A 25,761-nucleotide genomic window follows, 5' to 3' on the forward strand; every position below is an offset into this window, starting at 1 on the left:
ATGATATCTCTCCTCACCGAGTCGCAGCCACATCTTATTCCAGGTTCACACTGGAAGCTTGAAGTTCATTAACAATTAGAACTAACTCACACTGATGCCATAAGTAATTATTATTTAATTGTCTGTGGTTATTGTGTTTAATGATTGAACACAGGGTGGTGATCTTGAGGCTTTAGCTCTTCAAGACTTCATCAAAGAGAGACTTCAGTCAGAGAAAGCAAAGAGAAGTTCAAGTCTTTTTCCCTTCTGTTCTTTATATCTGCTCAACTAGGACAGAATAATTGCCAGGAAGGTTAGTTTAATGCTCCTCTTGCGGCAAGGCAAGGTGACCTCCAGTGTCACTGATGACTACGGTTACAACTGTAAGAAGTGCAACCAGCTGCAGCTTCTAACAAACAGCGTTAAGGAGTTGGATGAGCTCCAGGTCATTCGGAGGGCTGAGGGGGTGATAGATAGGGCATATAGAGAGTCAGTTACACCCAAGGTGCAGGACACAGGAAACCACATGACAGGAAGGGAAAAGGGGTTAAGGAGCTCGTGCAGAGTACCCCTGTGGTCACCCTCCTCAACAACAGGAATATCATTTTGGATATTGTCAGGAGAGATGACCTAATTGAGCGTTGTGACAGTGGTCGGGTCTCTGGCACTGGGACTGCCTCTGTGACTTGGAAGGGGGTCAGTAGAGGCATGCTGTGGTGATAAGCATTTTGTTATTTCAGGGAACAGTCACGAGGTTTTGTGGGCAAGAGCAAGTTTTACGAATGGTAACTTGCCTCCTGCATGCCAAAGTCCTGGATCGAGTCCTCAGCATTCTTAAGTGGGAGGGTGAACAGCCCGAAGTCGTGGGTCTATGTAGGTACCAATGACAGGGGTAGGTCGAGTGATGGGGAGTTCAGGGAGTTAGGTGCTGAGTTAAAGGGCAGGACCTCCAGGGTTCTGATCTCAAATTGCTACCTGTGCTATGTGCTAGTGAGGCCAAAACCAGGAAGGTTATGCAGTTAAATACACGGCTAGGGAGTTGGTGTAGGAGGGAGGGCATAAGACTTTTGGATCATTGGGTCTCTTCCAGGGAAGGTGGGACCCGTACAGAAAGGACAGTTTGCACCTGAACTGGAGAGGAACTAATATCCTAGTGGGAGGGTTTGTTAATGTTGCAGGATGGGGTTTAAACTAGAGTTGGAGGGGGTAGGAACCAGAGTGCCAAAACAGTTAGTGGAAAAGTTGTGTTGGCATATGTTGGTAAGACTTCAGACAAGTTAGGAATCAAAAGGTTGACTATGGTTTGACTAGTGTCCTGAGCTGCCTGTATTTCAATGAAAGAGGTATCATAGGTGTGTTGCCTTTATGGCATTTGTTTAGTTTATAATATTTTCGCTTTAGTAATTCATTTGTTAGCATTTTTTAGTTAAAGTTTGGATTGTTTAAAGTAAATTCGTTGTCTGTGATATATCGCGGCATGCGATGACGTCACATCCGGTTTCGCCGCGTCTTGTGGGAAAATACCGGTTTGGAGAAACGGGAAGGAGGGGGCTCACATGTGCGAGATCAGCGCAAGAAAAGTTGTCTTCTACGCATTAGAAACATAGTGAAGCAACGCCGTAAGTTCATGAGATAATCGATATGTTGAATTAAAATGCTAACACTGATTCTGTTAAAAGTAACGACGGTCGATAAGGTTTGTGTTTTCGTTAGTTAAAGAGTTGCGGATAGTTTGTGTTGAAGTGTATTTAAAGCAGTCAATGGCGTAAGTAGATTCTGACTGTATGCTGCACTTTAATGTAATGTAGTTGTTGTAGTTTTACTTTTGCAAGTATTCACGATGTAAATGTGATATCAAGAAGGAAACAAATACTGTACAAATCTTATATTGTTTTATCAACAGTTTTCACCATACGTTAATGTGGAAGAGTGAACAGTAAACGGTTAATCTTACTGCGATCCTGTTTTCATTGACGACGGTTTACCTCGGTGTTTAGTTCAGCGTTCTCTTACACCTGAGCGAGAACACTACAATAGGATAGTGCTGAAGATGAGGTAGCTGGTTTACAAATAGAGGGAATGTGTAGTGAGGAGAGGCTGTTGATATTGCAGTCAACAGAATAAGTTGCAATGTTATAGTTGAAAAAAATCGGAAAAGGTGAATGCAGGTCTGAAGGTGTTGTATTTAGATAGGCAGTCTGTATGACGAATGATGATAGGTTGTAGATAGGCAGGTCTGATGCTGTAGGCATCACTGACTCAAGGCTGAAAGATTATAGCTGGGAGCTTAAAATCCAAGACACATTGTATCAAAAGGATAGGCAGAAAGGCTGATGGGGCACATTGCTCTGTGGGTGAAAAATATAATCAAATCATTAGAAAGAGATATAGGGTTGTGGATAGAGCTAAAGGACTGCAAGGGTAAAAAGACCCTGATACAAGTTGTACACAGACCCCCAAATAGAACTAAGGATGGGGCTTACAAATTACAATGGGAGATAGAAAATGCATGCCAAAGGGGCAATGTTATCATAGTCATGGGGGACTTCAATACATAGGTAGATTGGGAAAATCAGGTTGGTGCCGGATTACAGGGGGATTTCTAGATTTCCTACGAGATGGCTTTTTAGAGCAGTTTGTGGTTGAGCCCACTAGAGCCCAATCTGGATTGGGAGTTGCGCAATGAACCAGAATTGATTAGGGAGCTTAAAGACAAACTTAACCCTTTGGGACAAGTGTTCATAATATGATCAAATTCACCCTGGAATTTGAGAAGGAGAAGCTACAGTCAGATGTATCAATATTACTGTGGATTAAATGGAATTACAGAGGCATGAGAGAGGAGCTGGCCAGAACTGATTGGAAAAGAACACAGGTAGGGATGTCAGCAAAGCAGCAATGGCTGGAATTTATGGAAGCAATTTGGAAGACAAAGGACGTATACATCCCAAAGAGGAAGAAGTATTCTAAAGGAAAGAAGACAGATCAAGAGAAATCAAAGCCAATGTAAAAGCCAAAGAGAGGGTATATAATAGAGCAAAAATTAGTGGGAAATTAGTGGATTGTGAAGATTTTAAAAACCAACAGAGGGCAACAAAAAAAAGTTATTAAGAACCTAAAGATGGAATACAAAAATAAGTTAATCAATAATATTAAAGAAGATACCAATAGGTTCTTCAGATACATAAAGTGTAAAGAGAGGCAAGAGTGGATGTTGGACTGCTGGAAAATGATGCTGGAGAAGTACTAATGGAGGAAAATGAAACGGCAAATGAACTAAATAAGTACTTTGCATCAGTCTTCATTGTGGAAGAAACAAGCAGTATGGTAGAAATTCCAGGTGTCCGGGGTATTGAAGTATGTGAAGTTACTATAACTAGAGAGAAGGTTCTTGGGAAACTGGATGATCTGAAGGTAGAAAAGTCACCTAGTCCAGATGATGTACACCTCAGTTCTGAAAGAAGTGACTGAAGAGGTCATGGAGGCATTAGTAATGATCTTTCCAGAAGACTGGAAAATTGCAAATGTCATTCTATTTGAGAGAGGCATAAGAAAGGAAACAATAGGCCTGTTAGCCTGATGTCAGTAATTGGGAAGATGTTGGAGTCGATTATTAAGGATGGGGTCTCGGGGTACTGTTATGACCGCAGCCCCCTCCTTTGTGAGAATCACAAGAGCCCTAGTGGAGGGGGGGGTCAGTAGACCCAGGAAATGGGAGAACGACGTGCTGGATGCCTCGTTCCCCCCGGAGATGCAAAATAACGCGACATTGGCCATTGTTTCTTGGAGACACCTTTGTGGATTGGGGACTGGGCTACGTGCACACCCTCGGGCAATGTGGGCTGGAGATTGCATCACCCCACCCTGATTGACATCTACAACCCTGCAAGTCAAGATAAAAGAGGGGCTGCAGGGGGCAGTCCCCTAGCGACGCACCAGAAGGAGACACCATCGCTCATCGCTCCCATGATAACGGGAAGCTATTTGGAAGCCACGTGCGTTCCGTTTCCCCTGGCCTGGGGAGCAGGTGGCTGATAACACCGAAAAGGACTTCGAACTAACAACGGGGAACCAACGTTCCCGATTCAACGGTTTTGCATCCTAAAAGACTGGGCAAGTTTCTTTTCTCACAAAACCTCTCTCTCTCTCTCTCTCTCCAACAAGTGAAACCCAGTGGTCCCCAAAAGGCTAAAGCCTGCATGAACTTGCGAGACTTTTATATTTCCATCGGACAATATTTTTACCCTTAGACAAAACGATAGAGCTACTTCTTATTGATGATTATTACTATACCCGCGCTTTAGATTGAGTATTGACGACGTATATTATCTGAATGTTTGTATTAACCTTACTTTTGTGCCCCTTTATAAATAAAAACTTTTAAAAATAGTACCATCAGACTTCAACGGACCTCTCTATCTTTGCTGGTAAGTGACCCAGTTACGGGGTTCGTAACAGTACTTGGAGGCACATGATAAAATAGGCTGTAGTCAGCATAGTTTCCTCAAGAGAAAATCTTGTCTGACAAATCTGGTGGAACTCTTTGAAGAAATAACAAGCAGGATAGACAGAGGAGAATCGACTGATGTTGTGTACTTGGATTCTCAGAAGCCTTTGACAAGGTACCACACATGAGACTGCTTAACAAGCACCGAGCCCCTGGCATTACAAGAAAGATTCTAGCATGGATAAAGTAGTGGCTGATTGGCAGGAGGCAAAGAGTGGGAATAAAGGGAGCCTTTTCTGGCTGACTGCCAGTGACTAGTGGTGTTCCACAGGAGTCTGTGTTGGGACCGATTCTTTTTACGTTAGATGTTGTGGTGAACTACATATACCTGTCTGGACTGCTCCTGTGGCTCCTCCCACAGACCCCTGTATAAAGGCGATTGAGGCCTGATGCCAGGCCTCATTCTCCAGGATGTAGTGTTGTTCATTCTTCCAGTCAATAAAAGCCGATATCTCGCTTCTTACGTCTCAGAGTGAGTTATTGATGGTGCATCAGATGTTAATGATTTAGATGATGGAATTAATGGCTTTGTTGCAAATTTTGTAAATGATATGAAGATAGGTGAAGGAGCAGGTGGTTTTGAGAATGTACAGAGACTACAGAAGGACTTAAGACAGATTTGGAGAATGGACAAAGAAATGACAAATGGAATACAGTGTCAGGAAGGGTATGGCCATGCACTTGGGTAGAAGAAATGTAAGTGTAGATCATTTACTAAGTGGAGAGAAAATGCAAAAAAAAAAAGGTGCAAAGGGACTTGGTAAGCCTTGTGCAGGATTCCCTAAAGGTTTAGTGTGGGTTGAGTCTGTAGAGAGGAAGGTAAATGCAATGTCAGCATTCATTTCAAGAGGACTAGAATATAAAAGCAAGGATCTAATGGTAAACCTGTATAAAGCAGTGGTAAGGCCTCACTTGGAGTATTGTGAGCTCCTTATCTTAGAAAGGATGTGCTGCAACTGCAGAGGGTTCAATGGAGGTTCACAAATTTAATTCCAGGATTGAATGGCTTGTTATATGAAGAGCATTTGATGGCTCTTGGCCTGTATTCACTAGAATTCAGAAGAATGAGCTGTGATGTCATTGAAACCTATTGAATGGTGAAAAAAAGCCTCGATAGAGTGGATGTGGAGAGGATCTATCCTATGGGGGGCAGAGTCTAAGACCAAAGCACGCTGCCTCAGAATTGAGGGGCTTCTTTTTAGAACGGAGGTGAATAGGAAAATCTTCAGTCAGAGAGTGGTGGAATTCTTTGCCATAGGCAGCTGTGGAGGCCCAGTCTTTATGTATATTTAAGGCAGAAGTAGATAGATTCTTGATTGGTCAGAGCAAGAAGGGATACAGGGAGAAGGTAGAAGACAGGGTCTGAGAGGATCAACCATGAAGAACAGGTGGAGCAGAATCGATGGACCAAATGGCCTAATTCTGCTCCTATGCCTTATGGTCTCGATATTGCAATTTAACAGCTTATTTCAAAGTTCACAGTTCAAAATAAATTTATTCTCTGTGAGATTTGTCTCCTTGTGGGCATGGCACGAAATCTGTAAAACAAGCAGTTCAAGATTTATGCTAATCGCATAATTGGTAGCAGCAAGTTCTACAGGTAAGCAGATGATTGTATAAATTACAACAGGGTGAGGAAATCACAAAATAAACCGACGCAAGAAGAACACGTTAACACATTAATGCATTTTCTTTTTTTGTAATTTATTTTTTTATTGAAGTTCATCATCAAACATTTCCATAAGATGTATTTCAGACATTGTATATATATATATCATATATATCACAAATCTCCACAAAGTATTTATCTGAGGTATACACTTATAGAAAAGAGCAGAAACAGAAAACAAGCAAAAGGAAAAAACTTATGTACAAGTAGGGAGTGATCTTTTTTTTACAACATATTCATTGATTTGTGAGAATAAAATCAGGCCTATGAGGCATTCTTAAGTAATAAAAACAGAAGAAATAGGAGCAGGAATATTCTAATTTATCCCACCACTGATCAAGACCTTTCACCTCAATACCATTAGGCAGCACCATCCTATAACCCTTAATTTCTTTGTTATGCAGAAATCTATCAAACTCAGTTAACGATGAACTTAGTGATCAATTCCTCCAAGGTAGAGACTCAGCACCCTCTATATAAATAAATCCACCATCTCAGAGTTAAGTAGCTCACCCCCTTACTCTGAGACTGTGCCTCATCAGCCAGAGACAACATACTCCTTCATCCACCTGTCAAGCTGTATACGGATTTTAAGTTCAAATGAGATTCTCAATCTTCTATGGAAAATCAATGAAACTAATATTCCTCTTTTTTTATACAACAATTGTATTTTGTTTCCCATAGCTTTGGCTACAAACTGATGAACAGTCAGCTGAACTATGACTTTCAAGTACTAACGTAAACCAAAAAATGGGATCCTAATGTTATCGAACATACTTCCCCTCCCCCCCCCCCCCACAAATTCAATATTAAATGCTAATAGCGGCCTGAGCAAAGACCTTCAAATTCTCCCTAGAAAGGAATTCAAATGAGCACTTAGATTAATAGTGGAAGAGCAGCATGATGTCAGCTTTACAACTGTGAAGACTTATACTAGATTAACTGTGTGGACAAGCAGCTACAGACAGGTTAATGTCTGCCTTTATTTTCGTGATAAATTGAATTTTCCACTTAAAGCATGCAATAATTCAAAATTTAAGACAAAATTGTCATCAGGACGCAGAACCCATGTTTCAATTTTTCACCAATTCATGTGATACATCACTTAGGGAACAGAAATGGCTTTCTAGTACGATGTCTGACCTCTGAGGGTATTTTCATTGATTATAAGATTGCTTGTCCAATTTCAGACTAATAAACATAATTATTTAGAAACTGGAGCCTCCTTTGTTCATGCACTAAACACAAGCTGTGTGTAAGTGTTATTACTCATTTAGATCTCACAAAAAAATTGTAAATTGGGCCAAGGTAACTTAGATGTCGTGCACACTGATTACTGTATACCAATTCATGTAAAACACAGGAGCTGTGAAGCTTCTATCAGAAGCCGTCTGCAGCACGCTCATTTGCTGTAACACCCACTATAAAGATCTTGGTTAGACTATGGTTAGACTAGAAAGATCTTGCTCCATGGCAGTCCGAAGAAAGTTAGCCATGGAAGGAAGGTTTGCGACAGGATATGAGGAAGCCGCCTTCTTCAGTGAGATGGCTCCTCCCAATGCAAACCAATATTCCACATCACTGCAAAGTTTAAACTCATCAGTCTGGTCAACATCAGAGGGTCAGACAGAGCCCCACAACATGATGCTTTTGTATATATATACAGATCAATGACAAATGAATATGACAGAGTCAAAGATCAATGTGACTTCAAAGATTTCTCAATACATATACTTTTTCCTATAGAATTGGCTCCTTGCATTTTGCCTTCTAATAAACAGATCACAGATTGCACCTTAATTCACCAATATGGTTTGGTTATCACAGAAATTCCCATTTCATTAACTACTCAACTGATTACTGGTAAATATCAGCTGTAATAATGAGAATTGCAGGGCTAACACAATTTAACCCATGAAGAAAGTGATCTCACAGACACGCACAAACGGATTTTGTTTCTCAGCTTATTGTCTCACAAGTCTTCCAGAGATATGCAGGATTAAGAATATCTCCAGACAATTTACAAAAAGCACTAAAGATGATATGAGAATGGTTAGGAAGGTAGTAATAAAACTATTGTGTTCTTCTTCATTATGACATATGTCTTTGGATACAGTCCAGAAAAAAAATTCAGAAGTATCTTTCCAAGTTTACCAACTAATTTTCTTAAATCTAATAGGTCTGGAGTTACCAGCATTTCTATATTTAAATTTAACCCATAGCTTTAAATGACATTCAGGAGATTCAAAATAATGCTTCAGAGCGATTTTAACTGTACTCTTCTCCAGCTAACACAACTGTTTTTGATCTCAAAATTTTGAATTTAAAGCTAAAAGTTAAATTTAGTTCAAGCCAAACAGGACTTTTTCCTTAACTATGTAAATTTTAGTTAGCATAATTCAAATTAAGCCACACAGGGTCAAAATTAGGCTGTAACTTAATCAAGTTCTGAATTTAACATAAGAGTTAATAACTTTTCTTGATATGCAGTACTGAAAAGGAGAACATTTGCTTTCTGTCACTACACAAAGCAAGATTAATTTGAATAACAAAAACACCTTCAATGAATGCATGGCAATTTAACCACAAATGGAATGAGAGCTACAGCTATAATTTATGATTCTTATTTTAAATGCATTACAGTGACTGCTAAATGTGCCATTTCTTTTCCCAGTAAAGTGTAAACTGTCCCCACCAGCCACATATTAACCCAAGAGCATATCGAATGTATTAACTCCCCAGGCTGTTTGACCCACAAAGAAATGTTGTTAAATCCCATTTTCCCCAATTAGGTCTTAAGGATTAAAGAATGATAAAATTAAATAAAAATCAGTGATTGAATTTTCTATGTTCATTTTCTGAATGCTGACTCAGACTGCTGCAGAGCAAACATACGTATAATTATCGAACATTTCAAGCAAATTTACCATGATACCACATGGAGTAATTTTCTTACTGTGAAGATATTTCTAAAAAAAAACACACTCTTGAAAAGGGAGTCTAACTTTAGGCATTAAGGAAATAAACTATAACACTTTGTTTTCTGGGCTAAATCAAAATGCTGGAGGAACTCAGCAGGTCAGGCAGCATCTACAGAAATGCATTAACAGTTGACATTTTGGGCCGCGACCCTTTTTCAGGACAGGAGAGCACCTGAATAAAAAGGTGGGGGGGAGGGGAAAGAGGATAGCTAGAAGATTATAGGTGAAGCCAGATGGGTAGGAAAGTCAAATGACAGGAGAAAGGAGGAATCTGATAGGAGAACAGTGTGGTCCATAGGAGAAAGGGAAGGAGGAGGGGATCCAAGAGGAGGTGATAGACAAGTGAGAAGAGGTAAGAAGCTAGAGTGGGGAATACAAGAAGAGAGGAGGGTGAGCTTTTTACTGGAAGGAGAAATCGACATTCATGCCATCAGGTTCCAAATCAAGTTCCAAACAGCTGTCCAATTTTAGAGGAAATTTTCCATAAGTGTGGAAACAAAATGAACCCATTTGGAAAAAAAATAATGAATTTCAATGCTTTCAAACTATAGCAATGCAAAATGTGAAAATAGGATTGTTAATTTGAAAATACAAAGATGTATATTAGAATAAAACACCTCTCTAATGAATTGCTACATTACCAGGAAGTTAATATTTGATTATTGCTGTGCATTTTCTGGCATTAAAGCAGCTTACATTCTATCTCTTCATAAATGTAATCTCCCCCATCTAATTCAAATTTACAGTTTTACTGAAAAAGTATCAGTCTATATTGAAGATGCGATATTAAATTTAAGTTCTACATAGTCTTCTACATATTGTTGATACTTCTGTGAAGTATCAAAGGAATATAATACTGCCGTTAGTGAACTGTTGGGGATTAGGCATTAATAAAAGACATTATAGCCTTCCAAAGATGGTAAATTATTTCTAGTATACTGGAAGAAATTTAACACCCTTTTGACATCGACAAAGCTTACACATAATAAATCCTGAAGCCAGTTGAGGGGAAAGGTCGGTCGGTGCATGGGGAATGAAGTGAGAAGCTGGGAGGTGATGGGGGTGAAGATAAAGTGCCAAAGAAGAAGGAATTGGTTATAAGAGAGTGAACCATGGGAGAAAGGAAAGGAGGAGGACTACCAGAGGGCGCTGATTGGCAGGTGAGGAGCAGGGAAGCGACAGGAGGGAAGCCAGAACAGAGAATGGAAAAAGAGAGAGGGGAGGATGGATAAGAAATTACTGCAAAGTAGAGAAATCAATGTTCATGCAGCCAGATTGATGACTACTCAAACAGAATATAAAATGTGGCTTCTCCAAATTGGGAGAGGGGATTTTTAGTATCTACAGAATCTCTTGTATTAATACTGTATAAATTCAAACTCTTGAATTTGAATTAACCTTGCATTTTTAAAGATGGTTTAAAATTTCAGGTAGGTGGTTCATTATTCCATGAATTATTGATTTGAGAAATAAGATGCACAGCGCTTGAAATTTTATTTTCCAAATTATATTTCGCATAAGACTAAAGCTGGTCATGACACAAGATCCTCTACTTTTTGTGGAATCACATATTTCCCTGGGGAATTTGTACCAAGTGCAAATAATAAAGGGAGCATCAAAACAAAGGGTCAAGCCCTTAGATTAACATGTCAGGAAAAATCAATATCCCAGGCTTATTGCTGTAATGCCATTGCCAAGGTCAATAAAACAAAAGTTACTCCATCTGATACTTAAAGTAGCTTTGAAATGAAATCATCTTTTTGAATTTCAATTCAGTCCATAATAGAAGCAAGAGCACATCATATACTGCAACAAATCATTCTTACTCAAAAAATATCAGTAACATTTAACTACATATATCTGAGGTACAACTTCCAGTTTCTGGTTGGAGGTTACCCTGTGAAGTACATCATCTCAGTTCTGTTTATCTATCAAGGATTTGACCTCCTTCACTTTAGAAATATATTTCAACTCCACACAGAAGCAGGCAATTCTCATCACCCAGAGAAGTAAAACAGCTGTGACTCTGTTTGCTTGACAACTTCAATATTCTTGCATCAGCTGCTGTTTCCCATCCAATAAATTGGCATAACATACAAACTAATATTTAACAGTCACAAATAAAACTTGAGGCATGATTCAGAATAGAATTTCAACACATTCAAGAAATGAGGGAGACCATCCGATACATAACCTAGTTACAAACAAGAGAAAATCTGCAGATGATGGAAATCCAAGCATCACACACAAAATGCTAGAAGAACTCAGCAGGCCAGTCAGCATCTATGGAAAAAAGTACAGTCAATGTTTCGGGCCAAGACTCTTCAGCAGGACCATCCCACCGAAGGGTCTCAGACTGAAACGTCAACTGTACTTTTTTCTATAGATGCTGCCTGGTCTGCTGAGTTCCTCGAGCATTTTGTGTGTGAAACATAGTCTAGTATTCCTCTTCATTCAACTTCCACAAACCATAAATGCATTTGACTCATGCAGAGATAGGATGCTGCTGCAGAATACTGACCAGTTCAGTGGGGGATGAAGAAAGAAGCTGGGAGGGGTGAGGTGGAAAAGGTAAAGGGCTGAAGAAGTAAAAGATAGGAGAAGATAACGAACTATGGGATAAAGGGAAGAAGGAGGGGCACCAGAGGGAGGTGATAGGCAGATAAAGAGAACAGAAGGGGTAAGAGTGGAGCCAGAATGGGGAATGGAAAGCGGGGGGGGGGGGGGGGAGGAGGGGGGATTTACCAATAGTTGAAAAAATCAATGTCTATGCAGTCAAGATTGGAGGCTACCTAGACGGTATATGAGGTGTTGCTCCTCCAATTTCAGAGTGGCCTCATTGTGGTAGCAGAGGAGGTCATGGACTGACATGTTGGAATAAAAATGGCTAGTGGAATTAAAATGGTTAGCCACCAGGAATTTATCCATTTAGGTAGGGAAAGAGCTATAACTGCCCATTCACTTCCTCCCTCATCACAATTCAGGGTGCCAAACAGTCCTTCCAGGTGATGCAACATCTCACCTGTGAGTCTGTTGTGGTCATCTATTATATCCAGTGCTCCCTCCTGTACATCAGATTTGGGACCGCATCTCCCCATCCGCAACAGGCAGGATCTCCTGGTGGCCAGCCATTTTAATTCCACTTCCCATTTCCATTCCAACTTGTCAGTCTGTAGCCTCCTCTAGTGCCACGATGAGTCTACTCTCAGGTTGGAGGAGCAACACATCATATTCCGTCTGGATAGCCTGCAACCTGACCATATGAACCATGATATCTGCAGACAGCGCTGATTTCACGCCCCCCCCCCTCTTGTTTTCCATTCCCCATTCAGGATCCCCTCTTTTCTTTTTCTCCCCTGACTATTACCTCCATCTGCTGCCCTTCCTCCTTCCCTTTCTCCCTATCTCCTGCCAGCTTGTATTCCTTCCCTTCCCACCACCTTCATGTTATGGTTTCCTCCCCCTTATTTTCCAGTCCTCATGAAGAGTCTTGGCACGAAATATTCAGTGATTATTCCTCTCCATGGATGCTACCTGAACTGCTGAATTCCTCCAGTATTTTGTGTGTTTTGCTCTGGATTTGCAGCAGGTGCAGAATCTCATATTTACACTCAGAGGCCAGGTTATTCGGTACAGGAGAAACCTAATAAAGTGGTGACTGAGTGTATGTTAGTGGTCATATGCTACTGAAGCCTATCTTTTCAAGGGTCGATGTGTTGCGCATTCAAAGATGCTTTCCTGAGCACCAATGTTATAACATGTTGTTATTTGAGTTACTATTGCCTTCTTATCAGCTGACACAGTCCGGCCATTCTCCTCTGACCCTTATTAAGAGGGTGTTTTCGCCCAGAGAACTGCTGCTCATTTTCTCTTTTCACACCATTCTCGTTAACCTCTAGAGAATGTTACCCGTTGAATTCCTAGGAGATCAGCAGTTTCTGAGATACTCAAACCACAGTCTGGCCACCAACAGTCATTCCACAGTCAAAGTAACTTAGGTCACATTTCTTTCCCAATATGTTTGGTTTAGACAACAACTACCTCAGGTACAACTACCATATCTGCATGCTTTTATGCATCAAGTTCCACATGATTGGCTGATTATATATTTGCATTAAGGAGCAGGTATACTGACGTACCTAGAAAAGCAGCCACTGAATGAATAATAAAGAGTAACATTTAATAAACCTGCATTAAACTCATCCATGAACCAGGCAAAAATAGCTCAAACCTCACCTTGAGCTTATAAGAAAGTCACAAGTTCCAATTTTCTATCTTCCTATGTTAGAGTACAACTAATCCATGAGTGAGACCATGCAAAAATTCGAATGAATCACTTGTTTATTTAACTATGCAATCATTTGTAGCATTGCAAGATTTTCTATACTTCCAGACAAGCACTTGAATGATCAAGTCATAGAAGGGTACTACAACTTTTGAGTCAAAAATAGTGTATTGATATTGTCCCAGGATCTGGACTATCACCATAGTGCAGGACTGAGGGAGTGAGGCCTTCTATCAGGTGAGACGTTAATTAAGGCCTTAGACAATATATCAAAAGGGTGTAAATTACTCCCTTTGAAATGTTTTCAGAACAAAGGACCCATATTTACCTTCTAATCAACATGAGAAAAAGCAAAATTATCCAGTGATAATTATGATATGTTTTACATGAACTTTGCTGAGTATATATTAGCCGTTATGCTTCCTTCCTCAAAACAAGAGACTTAGCAGTTGCTAGAAATCCAGAGCAACACACACACAGACCTCAGCATGTTGGGCAGCATCTATGGAAATGAATAAACAGTCGACTTTTTAGAACAAGAGCCTTCTTCAGGACTGGAGAGGAAGGGGGAAGATGTCAGAATGTAAAAGTGGGGGATGGGAAGGAAAACTAACTAGAAGGTGATAGGTTAATCCAGGTGGCTGGGAAAAAAGCTGGATGAGTACATGGTCGAAGAGTTGCTGGGCAGCAGAGAGCACAGAGGAGGAGCAATGAAAGAGGATCTCAGAGGACTCCCGTCGAAGAGAAGAGTTAAACTTCTTCGGGGAAGGCATCCTTTGAAGAATCATCACAGTGGAAGAGCAAATCATAAATACAAAAGATTCTGCAGATGCTGAAAATCCAGAGCAACACACCCAAAATACTGGAGGAACTCAATAGGTCAGGCAGCATCTATCCCTAACCATTGAAACATTTCAATAAATTCTTAACTGGATGTAATGAGGTGAAGTGTACTCTTTAAACTCTGTTTATTCACATCACTTAGGTCAAATGGTGAAAAAAGCAGCTGACATAGGTTGGTTTATCCCACCTCTAAAGTATTGTTAAGGGAGATTGATGACCACATCATCAATCTCCCTTAACAATAATGAAAAGCCCCAACTATATATCATTCATGCCATTTAGTATACTGTACATCCTCATCATACAAGATTTGAGCTGTGAGAAGCCAATTGATCAATTCTGTAAAACAATAGGCAACAGAGATTGCAACTGGTATTTTTTTTAATTTCAGCTTTAATGTGATATAATTTTGTACAAAGAAAATTGCAATTGCCTCCAATAATAATCAGGAAACTTTCTAATAATTTATACCTTTGAAATTTCTGAAATTTACATTTTTATACATCTCCTATTTGTAATTTATGCATTGCTGGTAACTGAAATAAGATTGCGTCTAACAAAAATGTTTTCATCAGTGAAACAAAAACTCAATGTGTCTCAATGTGTTCCATTTATTTACCCCTTCATGTTTATCAAAGAAGGTTTATACATTTCTGAGAAAAATAAAGCAAGCACCTGTCACTTCCACGATTTCTTTTCTTACAAGGTCACGATTTTCCATTCAAGTCTGATTTTAGTGGGAAATACATTATACCCAATTATTGCATATTTTACAGAATTTTAGAAATAAAATATAGGAGCAAGAATGTGTTACCCAGCCTCACGGAGGAGCTCTGCCATTCGTAGGGCTGATTTCTATACACCAATCTTTTGACTTGCCTAATATCTAAAAATACGTACAATTTAATATACTCTAACAGAGTTTCCAAAATCATGTTGTGCAAAGAATTCAATAATGAGCATTGAGAGGCTGATCACGGCTAGAATTTATTCCTTTCGAAGCAAGGACCTGGTCCCACTGCAATTCACCTATTGTCACAATCAGTCTACAACGGGTCCAACCTCACTTGCTCGCCACCTAGCTTTGGACTACCTGAACAACAGAAGTACCTACATCAGGCTGCTGTTCACTGATCACAGCTCAGTAATCATCCCATAAGGCCATAAAACATGAGAGCAGAATTTGTCATCAAGTCTGCTCTGCCATTCCATCATGGTTGATTTAATATCCCTCTCAACGCATTCTCCGCCTTCTCTCCGCAATCTTTGGTGCCGTCACTAATCAGGAACCTATCAACCTCCACTTTAGATATACCCAATGGCATAGTCACCACAGACATCTGTGGCAATAAGTTCCACAGACTCATCACTGCCTGGCTGAGGAAATTCCTTATCATCTCTGTTCTAAAGGGATGTCCCTTGATTCTGGTCCTAGACTCCTCCACTATGGGAAACACCCTCTCCACATCCACTCCATCTAGGCATTTCAATATTCGATAGGTTTCAATGAGATTCTCCCCCACCATTCTTCTAACTTACAGTGAGTACAGGCCTAGAGCCATCAAATGCTCCTGAAACACTAACTCTTTCATTTCCAGGATCAAGTTTGTGAACTCCTTCTGAATCCTCTCCAATTCCAGTGCATCCATTCTTAGATATGGGGTCTAAAACTGCTCACAATACTCCAAGTGCGGTCTGACCAATGTCTTATAAAGCCTCAGCATTACATCCTTCCTTTTATATGCTAGTCCTATTGAAATGAATGCTAACGTTGTATTTGACTTTTTTACCACCAACTCAACCTGCAATTTAATCTTTAGGTAATCCTGCAGGAGTATTCCCAACTCCCTTTGCATCTCTGACTTTTGAAATTTCTCCCCATTTAGAAAATAGTCCACACCTTTATTCCTTCTACCAAAGTGCATGACCATACATTTCCCTACACTATATTCCATCTGCCACTTCTTTGTCCACTTTCCTAACCTGTCTAATAACTCTGCAGACTCCTTGCTTCCCCAGCACTTCCTGTTCCTCCATCTTAGTATTGTCTGTAAACTTGGTCACAAAGCCATCCATTCCATCATCCAAATTGTTGACATATAATGTGAAAAGAAACAGTCCCAAAACCAGCATCCAATCCAAAAAAGTCTTCTTTATTCACATTCTTTGCCTCCTGCCAGTTATCATATCTTTTAACCATGCCAGTATATTTCCAATAAAACCATGGGCTTTTATCTTGTTTAGCAGATTCATGTGTGGCACCTAGTCAAAGGCCTTATGAAAATCCAAATAAACAACGTCCACTGATTCTTCTTTATTTTCCTGCCTATTATTTCCTCAAAGAATTACAACAGATTAGTCAGGTAAGATTTCCCCATGCTGACTTCAGACAATTTATCATATGCCTCCAATTATCCAGAAACTGAATACTTAATAATGGACTGCAACATCTTACCAACAACGGAAATCAGGTTAACTGGCCTATAATTTGCCTCCCTCCCGTCTCAAAGAGTGGAGTGACATTTGCTATTTTTCAGTCCTCTGAAAATATTCCAGAATCGAGTGAATCTTGAAGGATCATTAGTAATGTTCCACAATCTTTTCAGCTATCCTTTTCAGAACCCTGGGGTGTAGACCATTTAGTCCAGGTAACCTATCTACCTTCAGACCTTAGAGCTGCCTAAGTACATTCTCCTTGGTAATAGCAACTACTCTCAATTTTAACTCCTGACACTATTGAATCTCCCACATTCTGCTGGCATCTTCCACTGTGAAGGTGGGCACAAAATACTTAGTTCATCTACCACATCTTTGCCTGCATTACTACCTCTCCAGTGTTATTTTCCAGCAATGTGATATCCAATCTCACCTCTTTTTTATTCTATATATCTGAGAAAACTTTTGGAATCCTCTTTTATACTATCGGTTAGTTTACCTTCATATTTTATCTTTTCTCTCCTTTTTCTTTTAAGTTGCCCTCTTGGATTTTAAAAGCTTCCCAATCTTGTAACTTCCTACTCAGTGCTAATCAATGAGCTTCTAAACCTGGGCCTCTGTACCCCCCCCCCCCCCCCACAACGGAATCCTTGATTTCCTTATCCGGAGACAATAATTATCATGGATTGGATATAATATGCCTCCTTGCTAACAATCAACATTGGTGCACCTTAAGGATGCTTGCTGAACCTGCTGTTCCACTCTCTTTACACTCACGATTGTGTGGCTAGGCACAGCTCAAATTCACTGACGATGCATCTGTTGTTGGCAGAACTCGGATGAGATGAGGAGGTGTGAGATAGATCAGCTGGTTAAGTAGTGTCGCAACAATAACCTTGCACTTAATGTCAGTAAGATCAATAATTCATTGTGGATTTCAGGAAGTAGAAGTTGGGAGAACACACACCAGTTCTCATTGAGGGGTGGATAGAGTAAGCAGATTCAAATCCTGGATGCCAACATTTCTGAGGATCTATCCTGGGCCCAACATATTGCTGCAATTATGAGCAAGGCACACCAGCAGCTATATTTCATTATGAGTTTGAGGAGATTTGAATGTCACCAAAGATTCTAGCAAATTTCTACAGATGTAAAATCGAAAGCCTTCCAACTGATTGTATCAATGTCTGGTAGGGAAGCACCAATCCACAATGTAGACCAGTATATTAGTCCTATCCTACTGATTGAATTCTGTCCATCAATCTCATTTTGATAGCACATAAAAGCCTTCAGAAAGTCCAGATATGCCACATTAACTGGTTTGCCCAATATAATAACAGTCAAAACAAATATATTTATCAAATTTATAAAGGATGAGCTAATGCTATTGTTATTCAGTTTTGTCCTTGCAAGCAGTGTTTGGATTAGAGCAAAAGCACAATTATATTCCGAAGCGTTTTTCCTTTGCACAACATTCCTCTCAAACCTAATTGAAAACATGTCCTGTTGAAAGTAAAATTATACCATTTAGAATGTAATTTTCCTTTAGAAAGATTGCAATAAAAAGTCTATTCATTGGCATGTCCACCATTTTAACCTTGTCTAGTTTGTTAATTTTGCTGAGAATGGGTTTTCATAGAATAAATACATTTACATCAAAAATTCAGCCATTAATTTGTGAAGAAGATCTTTAAATAATACCAAATTAATTTTCATCACCACTAAAATTTAAAAAAACACTAGAATATAAAGGAATAGGTTGTAAAACTCTTCAAACTTTCTCCATCATTCAGTATATCATTTTATTTGGTCCACTTTTCCTGCTGATCAATGTCACTTCATTCCATTCTGTTGAAAAACCTAGTAATTTTAATTTTGAATGTACACAATAACTGAACAAGCTCAGCCCTCTGGAAACATAAATAAAACTTATGGCTTTCTCCTTATTTCAGTTGATGACCAACTTGTTATTCCAAAATAGCTGCATTTCCACCTTAAGAAAGATTTTCCACTCTAATACTTCACAAACCCCTTTAAAAATTGTACCTATATGATCAGATCACATCTCATTCTTCTAAACCCTGGCTAATAGTACTTTATCTCTACAGTGTAGAAGAATCTCGTCCAAGGAATCAATAATACACATTTACATTCAACTGCATCCAAAGAAAATTGATCTTTCCTGACAGTATTCCAGAAGCAGCCTCAAAAGTCATGCTCTATTGCGTTACAAACCCCTGCTGCCATAAAGGCTAAGATTCTATTGTCTTCATAACTGCTCTCTGTACTTAGATATTAGTTTTTGTGAACCAGCACATGAAGATCCAAACATCACCAACAATTTATTTCAAGTAAGTTGTTTTCCACATAGGTTTTCCTTCTTCTTGTAAAAGTACTTCACATCTTTTTCAGCTACTAATAGTAAACACAAAGTACACTGCAGATGCTGTGGTCAAATCAACACGTACAAAAGCTGGATGAACTCAGCAGGTCCAGCAGCATCCATTGAAATGAGCAGTCAACGTTTTGGGCCGAGACCCTTAATCAGTACTCAACATTGACTGCTCATTTCAACAGATGCTGCCCGACCTATTCTTCAGTTACTGTTCTATGATTTTTTTGGAGAAACTTTGCATTTCCCCTTAGCATAGTTACCCATTAAAATATATATGTTAACAGCCCAATTGCTTGTGAAAGGTGCATAAGGATTGAGAATTTAAATTACAATGTTCTCAAAATGGTGCTGTCAATGCCTCTTTGAAACTTGCAGTTCAAAGTAGCATTTTCTGTTGATGAGCTGCAAGTTCTTGCATGTTATGGCATTTAACCCAGCAGGTCTACAGCCTGATCTTAAAGAAATATGTCCAGGAAATACAAGGAACTAACTTTCTTCTAAAAAGGACTTATGCTACTCTAAAATTGGATACTGAAATAATGAGATGGGACCAGGAAAGTGCTAACAGAGTCAATGAAAACTGTATAAGCTGATAAAGAATAGACCCTGCAGCAGGCATGATTTTGTGCCAGGAGATTACAGAGACCCTCCTGGTCTATAATCAGGTGTAACTGTATGATAATGCCAAGGAGATCTGTGAACAATGCCTTTTGGCAGCTTGCAATATAGCAAAATGCATGGACCCACTCTGCCTACTCCCAAAGGGGAAAATAAAACAGATTTTGTTCTTCTCTTAAACACAAGAGATTCTGCAGATGCTGGAAACCCAGAGCAACATACACAAAGTGCTGGAGGAACTCAGAAGTTCAGGCAGCATTTATGGAAATGAATAAACAGTCTACCTTTTGGGCCGAGACCCTTCATCAAGACTTCTTTCTTCTCTTCTTGGCTATGGAGCTGAGGTCAGTTCCCTAATGTAAACATGAGCAACAAATTAGGAAATATGACAAAGGTTAGCAGGAACAGCCTGGAATGCTCTCGACATTAGGAAGCTGAGAATGACTTCCACAAACAAAGTATCCCAGACACATGTGAGATGGTATTGAGGGTTCAAGAGACCACAGATGAGAGGAAGGATGCAGATTGAGAACTGGTGCTTTAAATAGCACAGCTTCAGGGGAAAGGGGGTTGATAAAACCTGGTTGTTCAAGAACTCTCATATTTCAGAGCAAAATGGCTGAAATCCCACTGCAGGTAAATTTTGCAAGTTGTACCACGGGTGACATCATCTGGGTCAAATTTTAAACTGCAAAAATAGGTGTATAAGATGGTGAGAGGCATTGATCCTGTGGATAGTCAGAGGCTTTTTCCCAGAGTTGAAATGGCTAGCACGAGAGGGAACAGTTTTAAGGTGCTTAGAAGTAGATACAGAGGAGATGCCAGGGGTAAGTTTTTTGTACGCAGAGTGGTGAGTGCGTGGAAAGGCCTGCTGGTGACGGTGGTGAAGGCAGATACCCAAGGGTCTTTTAAGAGACTCCTGGACAGATACATGGAGCTCAGAAAAATAGAGGGCTATGGGTAATCCTACATAATTTCTAAGGTAAGGACATGCTTGGCACAGCTTTGTGGGCCAAAAGGCCTGTATTGTGCTGTAGGTTTTCTATGTTTGTATGTTTCTGAAAAGAAAGGGCTGGGATAAACAAAAACTCTATCCAACTTGAATGGCGCAAAAACACCAACAAACATTCCTCAAATTGTTGTGCCCTAAGGTTATTCAAATTCCAGCTGCACAAAACTTCGTCTGCACTTGAGCAAATCAATTTCTAAGACTTTGATTAGTGATACCCAACACAAAAATAGTTTGAAAGCCACAATATTACAACATGCTTAATGTTACACTAATCCTGGCATTTGTACAAACATTTAGACAGAAATGGAGTGTTTAACATCCCCTGGAGGATGTTGTGGCATTTGTTTGAGAGGACGGCTGATTTGATCTCATTGCATATCCTCAGCCTTTCCCCACAGTGTTCAACATCCTTGGTCATAAAACCCTGTTAAGTTCAGATGTCTAATTGATAATTAACCTAACACCAGTGCTCTACCTAAAGTGTAATTGTGCTGTAATTATGGATCCCACCATATCTGGCCTCAGCTAAAATAGGCTGGACTGTCTGCTCCTGACCACATGCACCTCAGAAGGTCAGCAGTATTCTTCACCTTTGAATTTTACCTCAGTAATTCCTGGGTCTCTGACCTCCTCCTGACCACTACAGGCATCTCTGGCCATTCCTGAAATCTCTGGTCTCCTTCTCTACTTATTCTGTAATTTACTCCTAATCATGGGAATTTAACAAAGTTTTTCCATAACTCAGTTGCAATATTGTGATAGTCATTCTGCAGTTTCCATGGGGTTTATCTATAATGTATTACTATTTGCAGAGAAGGGCTCCACACCTCCAACTTGTCATGCAAGTAGATCTACAATGCTTCAGTCCTGACCGGTCTTCCTTTTACATTGAGACTGTTCCATTCACTGGAGTGTGCATACAGCAGCAGTAGTTCCCAGACCATTACACTTCTTAGGAACTCAAAAACATCTGCTAATTCAACTCTTAATCTTCTAAATCACAAAGACTTGATCAATTAATATCTCAAATCTTCATATTTTTACACAATGATTACAATACTACTTAGAATTACGTTATCCTCAAATCTGGATGTATATGACCTAATCATTTATTATCTTGAAAAAGCAGTTGTGGTGCGAACATCAACAAATGCACCCTGCCAATTTGATTTCAAAACAGAAAATGCTGCAAACACACAACGGGTCAAGCAGCATCTATAGAAAGAGAAACAGAGTTAGCAATCCATGTCAAAGATCTCCATGGGAAAGAGAAGAAATGGATAATTATAGTTTGCAGAGAAGACTGGGGAAGAGATGGAACAAAGAGAATACCTGTGAAAGTGTGAGGCTAGAGCTGCCGCAGAGATGTATTCATCAATGAGTTAACAGTTACAGCCAGAAAAATAAAAGAGCATAAAATATAAAATGCAGGACTGAAAGACATGCCTAGTGTGCTAATGACTTGGGAAAATCTGAGCTGATATCACAGACGGATGGTTTAGAGCAGAACTGGCTAGTTTTCTTATACAGAGAGAAAGCAAATTAGTAGAGGATGTAGAATTGAGTTTAAAAGGTTGTAATTCCTCGATAATGCATTGTACCATGTTTTTACATTGTAAGGAGGACTCAGTCAGATGGGTCAGTGTGGGAGTGCAATGGAGAATTACTGTGATAAGCAACAGGAAGCTTATCATTATGGACTGAATGCCTGTGCCCCACAGTGCAGTCACTATGTCTGTACTTGGTTTCTCTAGTGTAAGGGAGGCCACTGTGCGACCACTGAGAACATCACATTAGACAGGAGAATGCTAGCAAATCGGTTTCTCTTTCCAGGTGGGGCTTGACCTGCAAATGGTTGCAGGATATTTTATTTTTCCAGGAATTCAGATTTACAGTACACTTTTTCCTGGTAATTTGTATACCTGTCAATTATCCCTGGTTTCTGTCTTCTGGCATTCAGCCCATTTCTGTAATTGATCAATAAATTTCTTAGATGGATCACTGTTTTTGTTTAACTCCTTGAGCTTCAGCTTTAGTTAACAGAATCTTCGAAGAAATATTACTAAGTACCCTTTTAAGTCCTTATAAATAACATCTATACCAGTCCTATAATAATCCCTATTGGTTCTTACCCCGATTAAGTGAGAATGTGCATTGTGCTTGTTACTCTGCCCTTAATTACAGATGCTATTATAGACTCTTTTAATTCCCTGGCAACATATGCTCACCTAACCGATCTTTCACTCCCCTATTTCCCTCTATTTTCTGAAATAACATTGTGTTGTATCCAATGTTCTCATTTAACAGAAATCTCTCCAAACCAAGGGATGACAAAATTCCCAGATACTGCATATCCAGGGTCATAAACATTGTGTGACATAAAGACTTGACCCTAAGGATCTGCCAGTTTTTTAATACTTTTTTTTAGAAAAACATTGTTAGTTGTTGTGAGCCCTGCTCCTGATACATTATTTAATTCCTTCTTTCCCTGAGGTAAACTGTTAGAAAGTGATCTTTCAAAATAACTATAGCCCCTTATATTCACAATATTACCATTACCTGTTTTTATTAATCTATATTGTTCCTAAGCTTTTTTATTCTTAATAAAAATTGGCTTTGCTTGTCACATTGAAGCATTGAAACATATAGTGAAATTCATTGCATTCATCAACGACCAATACAGTCCGAGGATTTGCTGGGGCAGCACTCAGGTGTTGCCATGCTTCCAGTGCCAACATAGCATGCCAACAATGGACTAATCCTCAGGTGAACATATTTGAAATGTGGGAGGAAAGCAGAAAACCCAAAGAAAATCCAGATGGTCAAAGGGAAAACGTACATACTCCTTACGGACAGCTGCAAGAATTAAAACTTTGTCCCAAGTGCTATAAAGCGTTATGCTAACCACTATGCTACCATGATATATTATCATATAACATTATTATATAACCATAAACATTGAGTTTGATTTTATGAATTGTTTATTAATGTTGATATTACTTGTATATTCCATTTTGTAGATCTTCCTACCTGTGTGTTCTTTCTATCTCTCAAATATCAGAATCTGCATTTTTTTTTTTGCATTTAGTTTAAATTTTGCTTTTAACCTTAAGTGTCACATACCTCTACAAATCAAAAGTTATGTCTTTTGACAAGAAAGGATTTTGCCCCTTAAGGGTACAGTGCCTTGAAAAAGTATTCAGCCCTCACAACAGTTTTTAGATGTTACCATCTCATTTTCTGAATTTAAAATATATTGAATTAGGATTTTTCGGGCTAATCCAGAAAGCACTGTGCATCATGTCAAATCAAAAGAAAATTTCCACAACCTGTCAACAATATATTGAAATTTAAAATAAAAAATTATGAGGCTGAAAAAGTATTCATCCCATTTGTAATTGCTATGCTAACTTTCCTCAGGTACATTACTGTATATTACCTATATTGCTATGGAGAATTGAAGGATCACACAAGTAAATATCCGCTCTCTCTAGTCACACAGTATGATAGATTTTCAACAGACCCAACATAACTGAAGACAAAAGAGCATTCAAGACAAGTCAGGGAAATGATAATAGAGAACCACAAATCTGGGGAAGGGTACAAAATCTTCTCAAGGGCACTGAACATACCTCAGAGCTCAGTGTTGTCCATTTGAAAAAGTGGAAAAAATACGAAACCACAGCCACATGGCCTAGATCAGGCTGCCCCTCTAAACTCAGTCACCAGAGAAGAATGGCACTTGTACAAAAGGCTATTATGATGACAACAGTCACTCTGAGTGAGCTGCAAAAGTCAATTGGGGATTAATTTCATGGCTCCACAATCTCTAAGGCAGTGGTTCCCAACCTTTTTTATATCATGGGCCAATTCTTTAGCCAGAGAGTGGTGAATCTGTGGAATTCATTGCCACAGGCAGCTGTGGAGGCCAAGTCTTTATATATATTTAAGGCAGAGATTGATAGATTCTTGGTTGGTCAGGGCATGAAGGGCTACAGGGAGAAGGCAGGAGATTGAGGCTGAGAGGAAAGTTGGATCAGCCAAGATGAAATGGCGGAGTAGACTTGATGGGCTAAATGGCCTAATTCTACTCTTATGTCTTACTACCATTAAGCAAGGGGTCTGTGAACCCCAGCTTAGGAACCCCTGCTGTAAGGCCTTGCTCAAAAAGCGTATTCATGGAAGAGTATTCATGCAAAAGCATATTCATGGTAAGATAGAAGCCTTGGCTAAAAAAAATACTTGGCCTTAAAGACCCTGCAAAGCGTCACTTAGCAGATACTGTAAAGGTGTGGAAGAAGGTTGTGTGGTCGGATGAGATCAAAGTGGAATTTTCTGGCCTCAACACTAAGTGGTGCCTATGGTGTAAATCTAATGCTGTACGTCAGCCAGGTGACACCATCCTTACAGTAAATTATGGTGGAGGTAGCTTCATGATATAGGGATGTTTTTTCAGCAGCAGGGAACTAGAAATTTGGTCAGGATTGTTGGGAAGAAGAATACTGCCAAATACAGAGAGATACTGGATAAAAATATGTTTGAAAGCTTAAACTGTGAAGGAAGTTTTTGCTTTTAAAAGGACAACCACCCAAAGCACACTGCCAAAGCAACCACGGAGAAGTTTCAAATGATGAAAATTGATGTCCTTGAGTGGCCCAGTCAGAGTCCTGACCTTAACCTAATCGAACATCTCTGACAAGACCACAAGATTGCTGTTTACCTCTGCTTCCCAACTTATTTGGCACCGCTTAAGCAATTTTGCAAGGAGGAATGTGCCAATCTTGTTCCTTCACATTGCGCAAATCTAATAAAGCCTTATCCAAAAAGATTGCTGGCTGTAATAGTTGCAAGAGATGGTTAATCTAAATACTCAGCAAAGGGGGATGAATATTTTTGAACTGGTGGCTGGCATTCTAGTTTTTGAATTTTCAGTTGTTCATGCTTGACAATTTTTTTTTGGGGGGGGCTCTGCTGTGAAAAAAAGGAGATGTGATTCACAAATAAAAAATCTCAATTAAATTGATCAAAATCCAAGG

At 39.5% G+C, this 25,761-nt stretch overlaps 1 protein-coding gene across 9 annotated transcripts in view; it reads right to left on the reverse strand.

Annotated features, from left to right (window-relative positions):
• The window catches only part of chl1b (cell adhesion molecule L1-like b), a 920,799-nt gene that overhangs the window by 888,359 nt on the left and 6,679 nt on the right, over positions 1-25,761 (reverse strand). The window contains exon 3 of one of the 9 annotated variants that reach the window (XM_073072423.1): positions 19,998-20,066. The exons of the other annotated variants lie outside the window; for them this stretch is intronic. The gene's annotated coding sequence lies outside the window, so the exon portion shown is untranslated. The remainder of the gene's footprint in view (positions 1-19,997; positions 20,067-25,761) is intronic. 9 annotated transcript variants of the gene reach the window in all.

This window comes from Hemitrygon akajei, chromosome 19 (assembly GCF_048418815.1).
Source record: "Hemitrygon akajei chromosome 19, sHemAka1.3, whole genome shotgun sequence".
Classification (NCBI taxonomy): Eukaryota; Metazoa; Chordata; class Chondrichthyes; order Myliobatiformes; family Dasyatidae; genus Hemitrygon; species Hemitrygon akajei.